Source organism: Peromyscus californicus, unplaced genomic scaffold, assembly GCF_007827085.1.
Source record: "Peromyscus californicus insignis strain IS unplaced genomic scaffold, ASM782708v3 Scaffold_15__1_contigs__length_86483966, whole genome shotgun sequence".
Lineage (NCBI taxonomy): Eukaryota > Metazoa > Chordata > Mammalia > Rodentia > Cricetidae > Peromyscus > Peromyscus californicus.
Genome location: NW_026294447.1, coordinates 48,423,748 through 48,440,675, shown reverse-complemented (window position 1 = coordinate 48,440,675; position 16,928 = coordinate 48,423,748). Strand labels below are relative to the sequence as shown.

General features: G+C 44.2%; 1 long non-coding RNA gene across 3 annotated transcripts in view; it reads right to left on the bottom strand.

Moving 5' to 3' along the window:
• Positions 1 to 581: 581 nt before the first annotated feature.
• LOC128110833 (uncharacterized) overlaps positions 582 to 16,928 on the bottom strand; it is a 56,673-nt gene continuing 40,326 nt past the window's right edge. For 2 of the 3 annotated variants that reach the window (XR_008218345.1, XR_008218344.1), the window contains one exon: positions 582 to 7,317. This is a non-coding gene — a long non-coding RNA (uncharacterized LOC128110833). The remainder of the gene's footprint in view (positions 7,318 to 16,928) is intronic. The other variant, XR_008218346.1, reaches the window with a different exon arrangement.

Here is a 16,928-nt window from a genome sequence, read left to right as displayed (position 1 = left end):
TGGTAGCACACACCTTTATTTGTAGGATTAGGAATTCAAAGTCATCTTTTGGCTACACAGCAAGTTCCAAAGCCACCTTGGCCTATATGACCCTGCTCCCTGCTTTAAAAAGGGGATGGGGGGAGTTTGAGAGTACCAAGAGGACTGGACCTCTTCACCTTTGCCCAGCATCCTCTCTGACTTCTCGAGTGTCTACTTAATCCTAAAACCAAGCTCAAGCCACAGGTCCTCGGACACCTGGGGCACCCCCAGAGCTTCTGCAGACACCTCTATTCTTCCCCTACATCCCTCCCTCCTTCACAGCTCTTGACAGCCAGTCTGGTGTCTTTGCCATCTCCACCCCCAGCTCCCAGCATGTAGCACACCTGGCCGATCTGTTAAATGAGCAACCGAAGGGTGAAAATCTAAGGTTCATTGTAGCTGGAGTTATCTCCAGTCCCGCCCAGGCCCGCAGCCATTCAGACTCAAATAAACACACAGACACTTATATTATTTAAACTGTTCGGCCTAATGGCTCAGGCTTCTTGCTATCTAGTTCTTATATCTTTATAGAAATTAACTCATTTCTATAAACCTATACCTTGTCACGTGGCTCGTGGCTTACCAGTATCTTACATGTTGGTACTCATGGCGGCGGCTGGCAGCGTCTCCCTACTCAGCCTTCCTGTCCCCAGAATCCTCTTCTCTGCTTGTCCCTCCTATACTTTCTGCCTGGCTACTGGCCAATCAGCATTTTATTTATCAATCAATCAGAGGGAAACATTCACAGCATCCCCAGCAGTTCATAGTAAAAGGTGTGTTTCCCCGAAGCTCACCCCAGACAAAGTTCCAGGAAAGAAAACATAGGCTTCTACTGTATTGAAATGTCTATCTTCACGTCCTCACACTAGCTCGTATGGCAGCAAACAGGTCAGTGTAACAGCAGAGAAGCCTTGAATGCCAAGAGCACAGGCTGACATGCCTGGTGGGAACCTAGAGACCAAATGTTCTTCCTAGAAATGTTTCCTCCTCTGCTCCCTCTTCGAGGACTCAGAATATACTTTCTCACAAAGCCAGTTGTTGGAGGTTGTTATTACATTTCTAGGAACTATTCAGTTCAGCTGAAGTTCCGTTAAATTAACTGTCTTAGCTGCTAGGTAGAGGCACACATACGGCCATTATACTGCCTGTTTCAAAGTGTCTGGCCTTTGGTTTCTTAAACTTTAGTATATCGTGAGCCTGATTAATGGAGAGCAGGTATGTTTGGGGGAAATATTGTGTATAGTGGTTGGGTACTTCCCTCACCTGATAGCTGGGATTCTTCTAGAATGTGGAGCTGATTTTGTCACACCCCAGGCAGGTGTTCTGGAGAACTCTTTGTCTCCTCCATAATAAATATCAGATTCTTTAAAGTAACAGGTATTTACCTGCCTTATCCAGGCAGGATACGGCACCTCCCCTATCCCACCTTGCCCCGACCATACACTTCAAATGCAAATTCTCCCAAGCTTTTAAACCAAGACTAGAGGTTAGAGAACACACTGCTTGATTGAATCTCTTCTTTCGAAATCAAAAAGAGGGGTTGAGTAGATGGCTTAGTCAATAAAATGTTTGGTGCACAAGTATGAGAACCCAAATTCAAACCCCCAGCATCTGTGAAAAAACCTGACTTGTCTGAACACGCCTGTAACCCCGGGACTGGGAAGACACAGACAGATGGAGTCCTGGAGCCTGCTGGAGATTGCTGGATGACTGGTATCACCTAGTCAGTGAGAGACACCATCTCAAAAAATAAGGCGGGGAATGACTGAGGAAGATAGCTGGTATTGACCTCTGACCTCTGTATATACAGACCTCTCTGTCTCTCTGTTTCTCTGTCTCTCAGTCTCTCTGTGTGTCTCTCTCTGTCTCTCTCTCACACACATTCATGGGCACAAACACATCATACACACATACATACATACAAAATAATAGCCAAATCAGATCAACAATAGAAAGGTCTGTGGCTTCTCTCTATGCACAATCACTAAATAGTGTGTTAGCAGGTATATGGTGGATTAAGGTGTGTTACTGATGTGGTCTACTGATGTGTGTTACTGATGTGATGCACAACCATGTGCTATTTATTATCCCCATCCACCTCCCTCAGTTGGTACCCACAGCATCCTCAGCAGGCATTTGACAGGGTGACCACCAAGCCTGCTGTTTATAAAATTGTTGTTCATGGCTCCCATCGCCTCGTGTGGCCTGCACCACGTTTCTGGAAGTGTAAGCATGTCCACAGGAGATCCACTGTCCCTTTCATGTGAGTGTTGAAACACATCGATTTGTCAAGAGCTTTCAAAGTATCTTCCCTGTGGTTTCTCAGACCTCGGTTCTCACAAGACAGTCTTTCAGCCGAGGCTTCATCAACTATCACTAATATACTCTCAAAGTATGTTCCTTCTTTTTGTTGTTCATAATTCAGGGCAAAGCCCAGGAGGCGCCAAGGCTGTGGGTTCTGCCCTCCAGGATATTGGGATAATGGAGTTGCTGATGCTTTAGCTGTTGGGTGTGTGTGTGTGTGTGTGTGTGTGTGTGTGTGTGTGTGTGTGTGTGTGTGTGTGTGTGTTTTCATGTGTGTGCCCGTGTACTTAGAGGCTGGAGGTCAGTGTTGGTTGTCATTCTGTCTCTCGTTAAGCCTGGAGCTCACTCATTAGGCGAGACTTGCTGGCCAGCCAGCCCCAGTGATCCTGCCTCAGCCTCCCCAGTGCTGGGGTACTGGCACATGCCACCACATTCAGTTTATTCACATGGGTGCTGGGGACCCACACAGGTCCTCATGCTTGCACAGCAATCATTGTAGCACGCTGAGCCATCTCCTCAGTCTGCTGTTGGATATTTCTTGTCCAGCATAAGCAGGTCACGCTGACAGATTTTCAAAGCCCACGCGTGACTCTTGCTGTTCTCCCATCCCATCTCCGGTCACCTTCCTCTCTCTCCAGCTGCCTTGAGCACATCACCATGATAGCCTTTGCAGTCCTGCACTGACATCTATAGTAACAGCCACCGTTAAAAGCTTTTTATGGACCATCTGCTTTCAGGAAGGCTGCATGGGGTCGATTTAGATTTGGTTACATTTTAATTGTATTGCCAAATATGTTGGTGACCTTCAGTGAGTCTTTCAACGCTTTCAGTTTCACCTTTTAGAGATTCCATTTCTTAACTTGAAAGAAAAGAAAAGAAAAGAAAGAAAGAAAGAAAGAAAGAAAGAAAGAAAGAAAGAAAGAAAGAAAGAAAGAAAGAAAAGAAATCTAGAGCTATCTTATGGAATTGGCATACATGTATGTTTCATGTATTATTTCTTCCTCCTTATGGAATGCAATTTGCCTCTGTTTTCCACCTGCCAAAATCCTACTCAGCCAGGGAAAACATCTTTCTCAGAAACCTTCCTAGATCTCAAAGGTCAATTTTCCCTGGGTCCCCAAAGCTTCTATTTATGTTTTATAACCTAGGTTTTTTCAAAGCATGCATGCATGGAATTGTCACGACCGGCTTTCGTCCGGCCCTGACGTGTGTGATTGTAAGGACTTCTGCATGTGGCTTCCTTTGCCCAACTGCTTCTTAGCCCTGGGAAACATGTCGTGAGAAGTCGCTTGAGTCTAACTGGTTGATCACTGTGTCCCCAGCATTTACAACAGTGTTCAATACTTAGATGATGCCCAGAAAACACCAGCATCAGTGAACAGCAGGTCTGGGAAGAGCCCCAGGTCTGCTCATCAGTCCTAAGCCCTGCGCTCTGCTCCCTCTGGTCTCTCACCTCCCTCCCTGCGGTTCAGCCACCCAGGATGCCCTCCTGCTGCTGCTGTCCACCAAGAGAAGCCTTTCAAAGGAGCATCTATTATCTGAAGCTGCTGGGGTACCACTGAAGATCACAATAGCAAGCACATGGTGTCCCCTCATTTGTCTTCTGTCTGGACTGTCCAGCTGCTTAAAACACTGTCATCTGGGCTCCAAAAATAGCCCCAGTGGGAGACAAATGACGTGACCTTGGATGCTGGCTTTGCCGTGGACAGTCTACCGGTGGGAGGATTTTGTCCATTGAGACTTTTCCCTTAAGACGCGGAGATGTGGCTGGAGGCCATGCTGACCTCAGCCTGTCTGTCTACTCTGAGGTTGGACAATCTTAGCCTCTCCACTGACTCCTCTTAAGCTTGCGTTTTCCAGAAGTCTCCTACACTTGTAGCAGGCAGACAGTACGGGCCCTCCAGGTGTTCTAACACTTAGGCGCTCCTGTGCATTAGCAGGCTTTGAAGTGCAGTATCCTAACACTTGATTCACTCTGTACTTTTGGACAATGTGCCTTTCTACATCCCTAGATCTTATACTTTTTTAAAAGAATGTTCCTTTTTCTCTTCCCCCCACCCCCAGCTCAGGCCTTGCACATAACAATTGTTTAATATTTGTTGTCTGGCTTCAGTGGAGAAATGGTTGTCAAGGGGGAAAATTTTCCGCATGGACCCGAGGGTCTGGTTGAACCTCGGGAGGAGACATGGGAAGGGGTGGGCGAGGATCAGAGGGGGCAGCCTTTCTTCCCGACAGTTTCTCAGAGTGTTTTTCTCATTCCCTTTATTACTGGGGATGAAAAGGAAGGAAGGAGGTGGTGGGTCTGTGCCTTACAGGGCTCCGGCAAAAATCGATACTTTCTGTTTACAGATTATTTCCTTTCCATTTTTGTAGAGTTCTTACAAAGGAAAAAAGGAAGTAAAGAGAGTAATAACCCGAGACTCACAGCTGGGGAGAAGTCAATGTGAATTAAGTGAATTGGTTGACCAGGTGTTTGGACTAGCTAACACGGGTCTGTTTTCCCCAATACCAGTTTCTTTTTTAACTTTGCTTATGTGATCTCACATTTTTGACTAAACAAAACAAGACAAACAAACGGAAAAAAACAAAGCCAACGCACTTGTCTGGAATGGTAGCTATTTTAGAGTTGAGCTGCATGTTTGCATGTGGTCACACGGCCCTGGTAGATGGTAGTTTACCACCATGATGCAATAAGTCTTTCACTTCTTCAGAAACACAAAGTCTATTTTTACAGTTCCCACTCCCTGTGCAGAAAGCAAAAGCCCAGAAGGAGTGTGTTAAGAAAGTATGGATTTATGCACCAGGCACACTGCCTCCCGGGGTGCGCAGAGCACTTCCTCCCATGGTTCTGCACGTGGCATGGGTGGTGGAAGCTTCTTTAACTTGGGCTTGGCTTGAGTTCTCTAATTAGAGCGTCATCTTTGCCTCCTTGACCCAAAGGACGTCAAAGAAGGGTCTCCCTCCTCTTTTCCTGTCCTTCATTTCCTGAAGGTTAAAACCAAACTTATTTTTCTTCTGCTGACTGTAGTGGTCTTTCTCAACAGGGTGTGTGTATGTGTGCATGTCCACATACATGTTTGTGGGGTGGGGGATGCACATGTACATGTATGTATATCTATGTGGAGGCCAGAGGTCAGTATTAGGTGTCTTCTTCGGTCACTGCTTGCCTTAGTTTTTGATACAGGTCAGTGAGCCTGAAGTTTCATCAATTAAGCTAGAGGGGGGCCCCAGGGATCACCATGTCTCTGCTGACCCAGCACAGTGGTTACAGGCGCCTGCTGCCATACCCAGCTTTCTACATGGATTCTTGGGTTCCAAACTCTGGTCTTCATGCTTGTACAGAAACTCTTCACTGAGATATTTCTCCAACTTCTCATTGAGATGTTTTTGATGATTGATCAGAAGCTGAGCCTATTTCTAAAAAAGAAAGGGGGGAGAGACAATTTTTGACAAGTGTTTTTAAATTACTGTGTTGTTTCTTTTAACCTCCTTAAGAAATCTGAAGGCCTGAGATTAAAATAATGAAGACTAGATCTTTCTATGGCTTCTGCCATCCTTCTGACTTACTTGGGTGCTTAAACCTTAGTCTATGCCTTATGAGTCTCCATCTGGAGGAAAAAAAGTGCTGGGGTTCAAAGCAGGTTGTGATCAGACATACATTCTAAAGCATGGCATTGTTCTTTATCTTCCTGGGGTTAGAAAGAGGACGTAGATATTGGGAGCAGGAGTGTACTCCCGGCTGTGACCCCTGACTGTGACGCCTTGTGGACAGCCACATTACCGTCTCCGAGGTAAAATCCTACGTACCGAAGCAAGAAGGTTTGGGTGTCAGTTCACAGTTTCAAATGTCTGGGTGTGTTGCTCTGCACCTGCGCAGTGTGCTGGCCACTGGCGAGGCATTTTCTGAGCGTTCTAACAAGAGGAGGCTTCAGGACAGAATGTGTCTCTTGACGTCTGCTGATCTAGCTTAGTTTGTCTGCTGTCGTGCCCAGGATCTTTCCTTCCCCTAGAACCTGTTCAGAATGTGCCACGTGTGTCCCTTAAAAGATTTTAATAGCTGCAATCCACGTATTAATGAGAAACAAGTTAAACTGAGTTTACTTGTTAATGATATATCCATTTTGGTGGTGATCAATATAAATGTATTAGTGTAGCATTCCAATTCCTTTCTCTGGGCTGTGTCTTGGAAATCCAGCATCTGGTCTACTCTAGCAACACGTCTCAGCTCAGGCCAATCACATTTCAGGAGCTGTATGCAGGGAGCACCCATCTTGCTGGCAGCATTGACACAGAGCATGCCCATCACTGTCGGAAAGTTCCCTTGGACAACACATGTATAGCCCAGTCATGAGGATTGTTATCTAGAAATGTGTCTTTGTAAAGAAGGCGTCACCTGTCATCTTCACTTTCCAAAGAGCCTCAAGGCAGTGTCTTTCTGGGGCAGCAGAATAACAAGGAAAGCCCATTTCACACTATTTGGACCTGTTTTTCCTCAGGGTTCAAACTACACTAAAGGCCCAGGAAAGCAGACACACAGCCACTGCCCCTACCATGCCAGGGCCCAGCTGTTCCTGGAGCACATGCTTTGCCCCCATTGCTCCGTTGGGATGCGGTTTGCTGGTGTAGTCATCAAGGTAGCAATTCTTTATGTCCCCAAACCTCTTTTAAGAAGGACTGGCTTTCCATCAACCCTCAAAGGTATGCAAAGGTATGGTGGGCTGAGAGACCATCAGCAATCCAGAAGGAAGCACTTACGGTAACCTTTGCTGGGGTGTGAGCACTCCTGGCCAGTGTGAAGTTTCCTAACACAGAGGTGGGAAGAGAGCCCTCAGTCTGTTAGGAGATGGCGCCAACTCATTGCTGGAGCAAAATGGGGAAGTACATGTGAACTTGACTTTCCCATTTCCAGGAACTGATGGAATATGTCCTCCAATATCCTTCACATACATAGGAGAAAAATCTGGAGGTCTCGGTGTATCCGGTAACAATGTCCTGACAGACAAATTTAGTAAGAAAGCTCACAGGTTAGCTTAAAGGATATATGAATGATAATAAACATATTATTCTTACATTCTACATCTACATCCATAATTAAAAAGACAGAGCTAATCAATATTATCCCGTTTAAATATAGCTCAAAATGAGATCAGCTTTCATTACATCTCTTTATTCTGGTTAGATAACAAGTGTACCGCTGTTCAAAAAAAGAAAGAGAGAAAGAGAAAAGATAGAAAGAAAGAGAGAAAGAAAGAAAGAGAGAGAGAGAAAGATCTAATATACAAATGGATTGAAAATATATCTGGATTTGTCATTGGCCCATGTGTCGTATAGGCCACCATAAATGTGAAACAGAGTGTGTGATTGTAAGCTATGAGGTTTACCCTACCCCAGGATCTTGGGTGAAACTTTATAACTGTATTCGGAAAAAGGCCGTACCATCCTCCCTTACTCTGCCAGACCGGACAAGATGTGTCCGATGGTTCAATAGTGGAAAGTGTGTTATGGAAACATCCAACCGCTTCTTTTTTTTTTTTTTTTTTTTTTTGGTTTTTTGAGACAGGGTTTCTCTGTGTAGCTTTGTGCCTTTTCCTGGAACTCACTTGGTAGTCCAGGCTGGCCTCGAACTCACAGAGATCCGCCTGGCTCTGCCTCCCAAGTGCTGGGATTAAAGGCGTGCGCCACCACCGCCCGGCATCCAACCGCTTCTGATTGGATCTGGTACCAGACGGGAATTCCCGTCTGGTACCGTCAATCTGATCAGAAGGGAGGTTTTGGGCCCTAGCGGGGAAACTGCTGCCCTTAGGTTACTAAATGGACCCGATCTACCCACCAAACTGATGTGTTGTGCACGTAGGTTAGTGTTGCGATCTGCTCGGTCAGAGAAACCTCCTCTCTACAGCGGGCAGCTGTCACTGCAGAGACCTGGCTGTCCTAAGTGCTGAGAATAAGTGACTGTAGATTGCTCCGTCGGAGGTGGGAAGGGCTACATCGCACCCTCCAAGGCTCGGGGGACATCAGGGAAGCAGGGATGAAAGAACGCTAAAGCCAGAGGATGGCGTTGGAATGGGGAAGCGGTATGGAAGGCTGACTTCCTGGAACAATGAAGCTATCGCTGGCTTGAACTCACGGTAGCTGCGATTACCTGCACAAGACCTGCGTAAGATGGGACCCATGGGGCCCCGTGGTGGAGGCTGAGACCAGGAGGATGGGGAGAGGAGAGCTACTTTGTCCCAGTGGTACCCCCTGGTTAAGATGACTGTGGAAGACATCCAGGTAAACCGGGGACTCAGGGCGAAGAGGAGGGGATTGGTGAGAGAGAGAGAGCGTGGTGTAATGGTGTGACTATGATCAAAATACATTATATACACTTACGAAAGTAACATAAAGTATGATTAGTATTCGCTGATTAAAAAAAAACTATTTTAAAAATATGTGTTGGACTAGGAAACTGTTTTCTCGATTTTAGTAATTCATGTCCACAGCCATCAAGACTCTTATCAGTCCCATCTGATACCTGCCCTGGTCCTTAATATTTTTCTCTAATTGGCTCATGATTTTAATCAACTACCTAAGCTTTTTCTAATAACACACATCGCCTGTTTGCTTGATGTACTACTTGTGTTTCTTTTCTTTTCTCTTTCCGTCACGTCACCCCTCCCCCCCTCCCCCCCACAGGGTTTCTTTGTGTAGCTTTGCACCTTTCCTGGAACTCACTCTGTAGCCCAGGCTGGCCTCAAACTCCCAGAGATTCACCTGCCTCTGCCTCCCGAGAGCTGGGATTAAAGGCGTGCGCCACCACCGCCCGGCTATTTTGTTTTTTTTTTTTTTTTTTTTTTTTTGTTTTTTGTTTTTGTTTTTTCGAGACAGGGTTTCTTTGTGTAGTTTTGTGCCTTTCCTGGAACTCGCTTTGTAGACCAGGCTGGCCTCGAACTCACTCTGTAGCCCAGGCTGGCCCCAAACTCACAGAGCTCCACCTACCTCTGCCACCTGAGTGCTGGGATTAAAGGTGTGCACCCCCACCGCCTGGCCAGTTGTGTTTGTTTTAAGGTGTAGCGCTGTACAAGTGCAACTGTGACGTTAATTGGTGTGCATGTTCCTCCTTCATCTTATATATCATATGTAACAGATGTCTTAGAAGCGTAGGGCAAGGTGACCTCTGTGGGGGCCACGGCACTGTGACTTCGAGAGATGTCATTATCTCAGCCAGTTTAGTGCTCACTGTGGAAATTTCAGGATTGATACACCTTGCAGCGATACTTGTCAATCAAGATGAGTGAAGCTAATGGATCATCTAGCTAGACTGTTGTGCGGGTCTCTCATTACAGATCAACTTGGCTCGAGACTTCTATTCTGAAATGTACTTGTTCCTGGAACGTGCCTGCTCCGTCAAGCAGCAGAAAGATCTGATCAAAAATTTAAATGAACACATTCTGCATATAATATTTTGTCTCTTACTACTAAGTGTGGTAAATAGGTTGAAATCTGCATATAAATCAGTTGTATTTGTCTAGTTGTCTCTCTGGGGTTGCTATGAAGGTGCTTTGAGTACTATGTGAAATTTTTAAGAGATTGCTGAGCCTAAGAGAGGATATGGAATTATTATTTTTTTTTTTACAAAAATAAGTTCAAGTATTAGAGAGTAGGTCTTTCTTAATGTGATTTAAATAATTTCAACCAGATGAACCATTGTCGACAATTTGCATTTAAAACATAATTAATTATGTTCGTAGGCTTGCTATTATACCGGAAATTAAGATACTATACATGTGGATAATAGGGAATTTCTCAATTGTCTTTTTTAATCCACTAGAAAGCTGCACATCTATTTCTACCCGAGGAAAGAAAAACATTACGCTGCTAAAGTAATGCCAGTCTTTGCTAGGATTAGGAGTCTGTGCATGGTTTGTGGGATTTATGATTTCTCTTCTCAGATGAAAACCAGATGGGCTAACCCAACAGCATAAACAGTTGAGGGGGGGAAATTGGCAAGAAAAGTCACATTCAATAATTAAATTTGTTGTTACACCTTCTCTTATTTAATGAGATAGTAGAGATAGTTGGAAACTTGATTTGCAAGATAATATAGTTCCCTGGCCCGGATCTAACCCAATAAAAGTTCTCACTCTATTTTGTTCGGGAATAATTAGGTAACAATATGATAATTAGGTAGGTCTTTTTATTAGAAACAGAAAAGTCTTGCCCCTCCTCCCCCCAAAAAAACTTTCTTGAAATGTCTGTAGATGTAACCAACCTTCTTATTAAATAAGAAACACAGAACCAATGCAAAGAAGAAAGCCAAGAGGTCAGAGCTAAGAGCTAAAACCTTACCCTTCCTCCTGCCGTGGTCCTACCTCTCCGAAAGAGAGCTACTTCCTGTGTTAAAGTCTTTATATAGAGTTCCTGTCCTGCCTTCTTACTGGTTGTAAACCCAATCACATGACTGCCTCATCACTGCCTGTCTGTATAGACCTCCAGGTCTTCTATGGTTGGTATTGAGATTAAAGGCATGTGTATCCAATGCTGGCTGTATCCCTGAACACACAGAGACTTACCTAGCTCTGCCTACCAAGTGCTGGGATTACAAGCATACGCCACCACCACCCGGCTTTCCGATGGCTTGCTAATAGCTCTGACCCCCGGGCAACTTTATTTATTAACATACAAATAACATTTTAATACAAATAAAATATCACCATAAATGTCCATCCTATTGTTCACTTCAGTGAAGACATGCGGACTTTATGTATGTATTTAAGAAAAAATAAAGTGAGTGTATGCCCTTTCCTGCAGTTATATTAGCAATAGCTGTGTAATCACTGTTTATACATCTTAGTAATATTCGATATTTTAGCACAAACACAAGGAATTAATTTACATCTTCTGACTTAGAGACTAGAAACAGTTATGTTAATCATGCAGTGTTTTAGGAGCATGATATGCAAGAACTTAATGTAGGCCATTCGTCTAGAATCCTAGATTCTTTGAATCTCCATCCCACCACATTCCTGAATGCTGTGAGGGAGGCTTTGTGCCCACCTCTTTACAAGCGTTTTTGTCCTGCCCTTCAGCAGGGGAAACAGGAAATGAAGAGCCAAGTGTCCAGGTTTGCATGCATAGGCCAAGGTAGTTTGGAGTGAGGTTTGGGTGTAGACCCCAGCGTTCCTTGGAGTTCTTAGGAGAGTTGTTGGGAACACAAGGATGAGAAGAGATGCATGTTGAGTTTATAGAGTTTATGGAGCCCATCACTTTGGACCTTAAAAATAAAGAATTGGGAAACATCGTGGAAACTGGCCAAACTCTTTAATAACAGAAGAAAACAGTGACCCAAGAGCTAAGTGCCTTATCTTCTATGCGTAGGGAAGATAAGAATCTAGATAAAAATGATGAATTGGCCATTTAAAGTGCTGATAGTGTTTTTTAATTATTATGGTAGTGTTTTCTAGCTGGATATGTACAAACTAGTACTTAAGTCTGATTCTTTTCTCAAATGTGATAAGAAAGTGTGTGGATGTTCATGAGTGTCACAGCCATGGCTACAATGGGGATTAAGAACAAAATTCTAGCCTCATGAACTGAACAACTACTGAATTCTTCAAATTTCCATTGGTAGCAGCCATTGTTGGGCTACCTAAACCATAGCTTGTGAGATATTCTAATGAATCCACTTTCTTCCTACATGGAGAGATTTGTGCCACCAGTTATGATCACGTAGAGAACCTTAAATAATACATTTTTTTAACCTGCCCACTGAGGAAGATATCCTGGCTAACAATAGTGCTCATAAATACATTCTTCATTGCTTCAAATATTCATGAAGACTACTCTTTATTATTATTCATTTGCCAACAGTTTGCTCTGGATTTCATGAATAAAACTCCTAGAGCAATGGGCCTATTTAAAAAAAACAAGCAAATCAAAACATAAATACAAATAAGCTAATAAAATAATAAAATATACAACAGGATCTCCTTTTTTAAAAAAAGAACATAATTCTAGTGAATTCCATTCAACACATACTCAAGGGTCTGTGAGCTAGACGTGGAGATGAGTGCTGGGGCAGTAGTGATATATAGAAAGGATGGAGTCCTTGACCTCAGGGCCATTATCAGGTAGGGGAAGAGACTGATAAATACATGATAACCGTGATGGGAGGACTGTCAGGTACTATAATCACACTAGAGGGACACCCAGCGAAAGGGCCATCAGAGTTGGAATGTTGGGGAAGTGTCCAGAGGGAGGAAAATGATCAATGTATCCTAAGCCAAGCCCCGCCCTCTGCTAGCATCTGGAACTATGTATGTGGTTGTAACAGAGTCCTTCCACTTGCTTCCCAAAGTCCACCCTCCCTCCCTTCTTCTCTGCTCTTTCCCATCAGTGGAAGGCTTCCCAGCAGAGGGCTGCATTGATAGGCAGCCTACCCTATGGCTGTCATTTGGCTTCCGCCAATGGAAAACCCAAGGAAGAGGGGTGGAGGGGAAGACATGGTAGGTCCACATCCTTGTAAACTGGTTTCAGCTAGCTATTGGTGGGCTAGGTCCCCTCTCGACCCAGCTTTCTCTTCTCAGGTCCTTAGAATGGCCTCCTCCTTGGGTGATCACAGCTCATTGTCTTTGCTGTCTGTCCCCTGTACACCTGCCACTTCTTGGTGCCAAGGTCCTTTAAATTAGGCCTTCCTAGAATTATCCCAATTCCTTGTGCAAGGATTCCCAAAGAGAAAGCTACTATAATGAGTGGGGCTAATGAGACCCGAGAGGCAGATGGAGAGAGAAGCAGGAAAGGGTTGAAAATGTAGGCTAGAAGAGTCAGATCCAAGAGAATCTTGTAGGCACAGGAGGATTCGGACTTATTCTCCGTGGACTAGAGGGACATGTCAGGAGGAAAGTGACAAGATCTGATTTGCGTGTTTTTCAAAGACCACTCTGGCTGGCTGGAGGAGAGCCTGGGAAACAAGGGTAAAAACCATGTCTGAGCTCTGCTGTGAGATTGGAAGGTTCCTAGTGGGAAGAAAGAACAAGGAACAGTTCCTGAGGTGACAGACAGGGGATCTGAAAGATGAGGAAGAGATTCACCTTGAGGGATGCTAATGTAGCAATAAAGAGATCTTAAAATGTAGCAGAAAGCGCAAGTTGTGTTTGGGAGAAGCGGTCCCCTTGTGGGAAGTTACCAGTGGAAATGACACTGGATGGGAAGAAACCCCCAGGCTGGACATCACTGCTTTGCTGCTGAAATGCCAAGGGTGAAACTGGCATTTCTAGAATAAATGTGATCCATGAATACAAAAATGTAAAGAGAACAAGTCATTGAAAAATCCCCCTCTGTATACCACCGAATTAGTTATTGTCACTCCGCTAAGTGGGAGCATGGAGTAGATACGAAAAGGTCTTCTCAATAAGACTTTACCACCAGCATATTCTTGGACTTCCAAAAAAAATTTAAGATTCTGCTTCAACTTTTCTTCCTAGGATTGTTTCCCCGCCCCTTGTTCAAGTTATCTTTAAATAATCAAATCCCCTTTCTTCCTAGTGCATAATGCAATGCTTCCAGTGAAACATTCAGGTCATTTGGAACACAGTATTGTTTTGTGGTTCTCATCACTATAAAATATGCCCCATTAAGATGATGTACACTCTAAACAGGAGTTAATGAACCTGGAGTTTTGCAGGATAATTCAAACTTTAAGGGTGATATTAACTTAAGTAAAGTTAGAAAAGGAAGAAAAATCAGGTTCATTACACCCCAGAGATCACAGTCTTTCCCCTCTCAGTTCATAAAAGCATATGCATTGCTCAGTTACTCTCATACCATCATTAGTGTGGTTGTCGAGCATGTGTGTGTATATAATTAAGTACCCCCCTGTGGCTATTAAAGGACTCCGGGTTTCCACAGGGTGTATGTGTGGAACTTGAGTCATAAGACCATGAAAGAGTCTCCGTATGTTTAACCTCTGTGGTGTGCTGGGTGGAAGTGTGTGGCATCTGCTCACAGACCATTCAAAGCAGAGGCGGAACAGATATGACCTCTGGCCAAACCCAGCCCACTACCTGTTTTGTAAATAAAGTTTTATTGGCACACAGCCATGGCCATTTATTTGCAAAGCATCTGCGACTGTGTTAGCCCTGAAACAAGAGCTGAGTAGTGACAATAGCGATTGTAAACAAGCCATGATGCCTAAAATATTCATTTGTCTTGCTCTTTGAAGAAATCACTCTGCCACCTCTCGGTACAAAGGCAACCACTTGTTCCATGATGTAGACCATGTGCATAATTATAAATGGAATAAAAATTACATTAAATTCCTCAAAGATTGTCTCAAGGCATAATAACTACATTACACAGAATGCCAAGGTTCTTAGAGTCACTTGACCTACTTAGGAATACAATTCTTTTTATTTTATACCCTACACCTGGTATCTTAAGCTCTTACTATTATTTAATTTCTTCAAGAAGTAAAATAAATAAATAAATATAATAGCCACAAGTTTTATAAGGCCTCCTGAAAACACAATGTCTCCTGCTCCCCTTCTGGCTCTGCAGCAGCTGTTAACTATCAAATACTATTTCTAGAACCATGCTGACATCAGTCGATGATCATACACAAAGCTGTTTGGCATGATCCACACTGTGCAAGTCGAGGCTGTTAAAATGAAACAGCTCTGTTCAAATTAACTCTATTCACATCACAGGGAAAATATCTCTGTGCGCCAAATCAATTCCTCCCTATAGCAGCGGGGGAGAAAGAAAAAACGTTCCCACCCTCTACAAAAAGGTGATTCAGACACAGGAGGGGAAAAAGGATGATAAAGAAGAAAAAAAAAACATCAAAATTAAAATGATAAAACACAAATCTGCTTGACTGCAGAAGTGCTTCCAGATAGATGAAATTGGACTAAAAATTGAGCCAGCAACAAATGTAACTGACGGGGAAGTCTGCATTCTGGACGCGGTTCTGTTATTAGTGCTAATATGCCTATATTTTTGTTCTGTTGTTCTGGTGGCAAGAAGATAAATGCCCATATAATATCTCCACCCAGTGGAAGCCCTGGTGGTGGTTAGTGTGCAAACATGCCGTGCTTATGTGGAAGGGAAAGACATGTTTTTAAAAAGGACTCTCTACTGTGAGAGGCCATTGCAGATCCAGGTATAGCTTTGAAATAGAATTTCTTAAAACCATTACATGGAACATAAAAAAAAAAATTAAAAAAACCAGTTCCTTTGTGAAATTTAAAATTCTATAGATGTAATTTTCTTCAAGCAGCTAAGTATTTTCCCTACATGATTTTGAAGTAGCACTTCTTTAAAATTAACAATCGTTCTCTCTTCGTCCTTTATAATCAGTGGTTGAAATTTACATTCAGGGCGATCACATCCTGGGGTAGGGTAGGGGTCTTGTTTGTTTGTTTGTTTGTTTGTTTTTCTGTCTGCTCACATGCCCCTAAAATCAGTCCTTAAGGGCTCCTTCTCAAGTCCCAGCGGAGATGGCCGCAGCCAAGAGGGACTGTGAGCTGTAGGCAGTGTTCCAGAGTATCTGGCCGTCCCCATTTCCAAAGCTGAGGATGGGAGCCCTGGAACTGGTTGCCATCCGAGGGGCCAAGTCTGGAGCCAGGGGGTTCAAGCCCGCAAGTCAGTTGTTTCCTCTAAGCAGCCATTGAGTTTTGCAGAACAAGCATGAGGCTAGAAACTCTGGCCAGCTAGTAACAGCATGAAATACAAAACAGGAGTACCAGCCTTTATGGGCTAATACCTTTTGATGTTTGTTCTGTGTGCATGAGTGTATGCATGTAGGTTTGAGTGCACTTACGTACACGCGTGTGCGAAACCGAGGTCATCCTCGGGTGTCCTTCCTTAGGCTACCTTCTTTTGGGAACAGGAGCTCTCACTGGCCTGGAATTTGCCAAGTTGCCCAGGTTGGCCAGTGATCTTAGGGGTCCACCAGTTGCCATCCCCCTAGCGCAGGGATGGGAAATGCACGCCACCACTCCTGGCTTTTTTTTTTTTTTGGTTTTTCGAGACAGGGTTTCTCTGTGTAGCTTTGCGCCTTTCCTGGAACTCACTCTGTAGACCAGGCTGGCCTCGAACTCACAGAGATCCGCCTGGCTCTGCCTCCCGAGTGCTGGGATTAAAGGCGTGCGCCACCACCGCCCGGCGGCTTTTTTTTTTTTAAACACAAATTCTGGGGATTGAACTCAAGTCCTCGTGATTGTAAGGCAAACCCTGAATTGTTCCCACCCCAGCTCTGTGCTTCCTTCTAAGGGTCTTGTTTAGATTCCTCCGTGGCCACGGACAAAACAGTGTTCACAGCTTCCTTGGGAGGGAAACTACTCTACATAAACCATGATCCGCACTGAAGCCTGTCTTCAATCACAAGAAAGCTCTCGCAGACCTTGGTAAACCAGAGATTATTTAAATAGCAGTAGCTCCTGCGATCTGGAGCCTATACTTACTCCAAAGTCTCTCTCCACTTACATTCTGTTCTCTTAAAAGCATTTTTCATTCTTAATGTGTTTAACTCTCTCTCTTCCTCCCTCCCTCCCTCCATCCCTCCCTCCCTCCCTCCCTCCATTCCTCCCTCCTTCCCTCCCTCCATCCTTCCCTCCTTTCCTTTC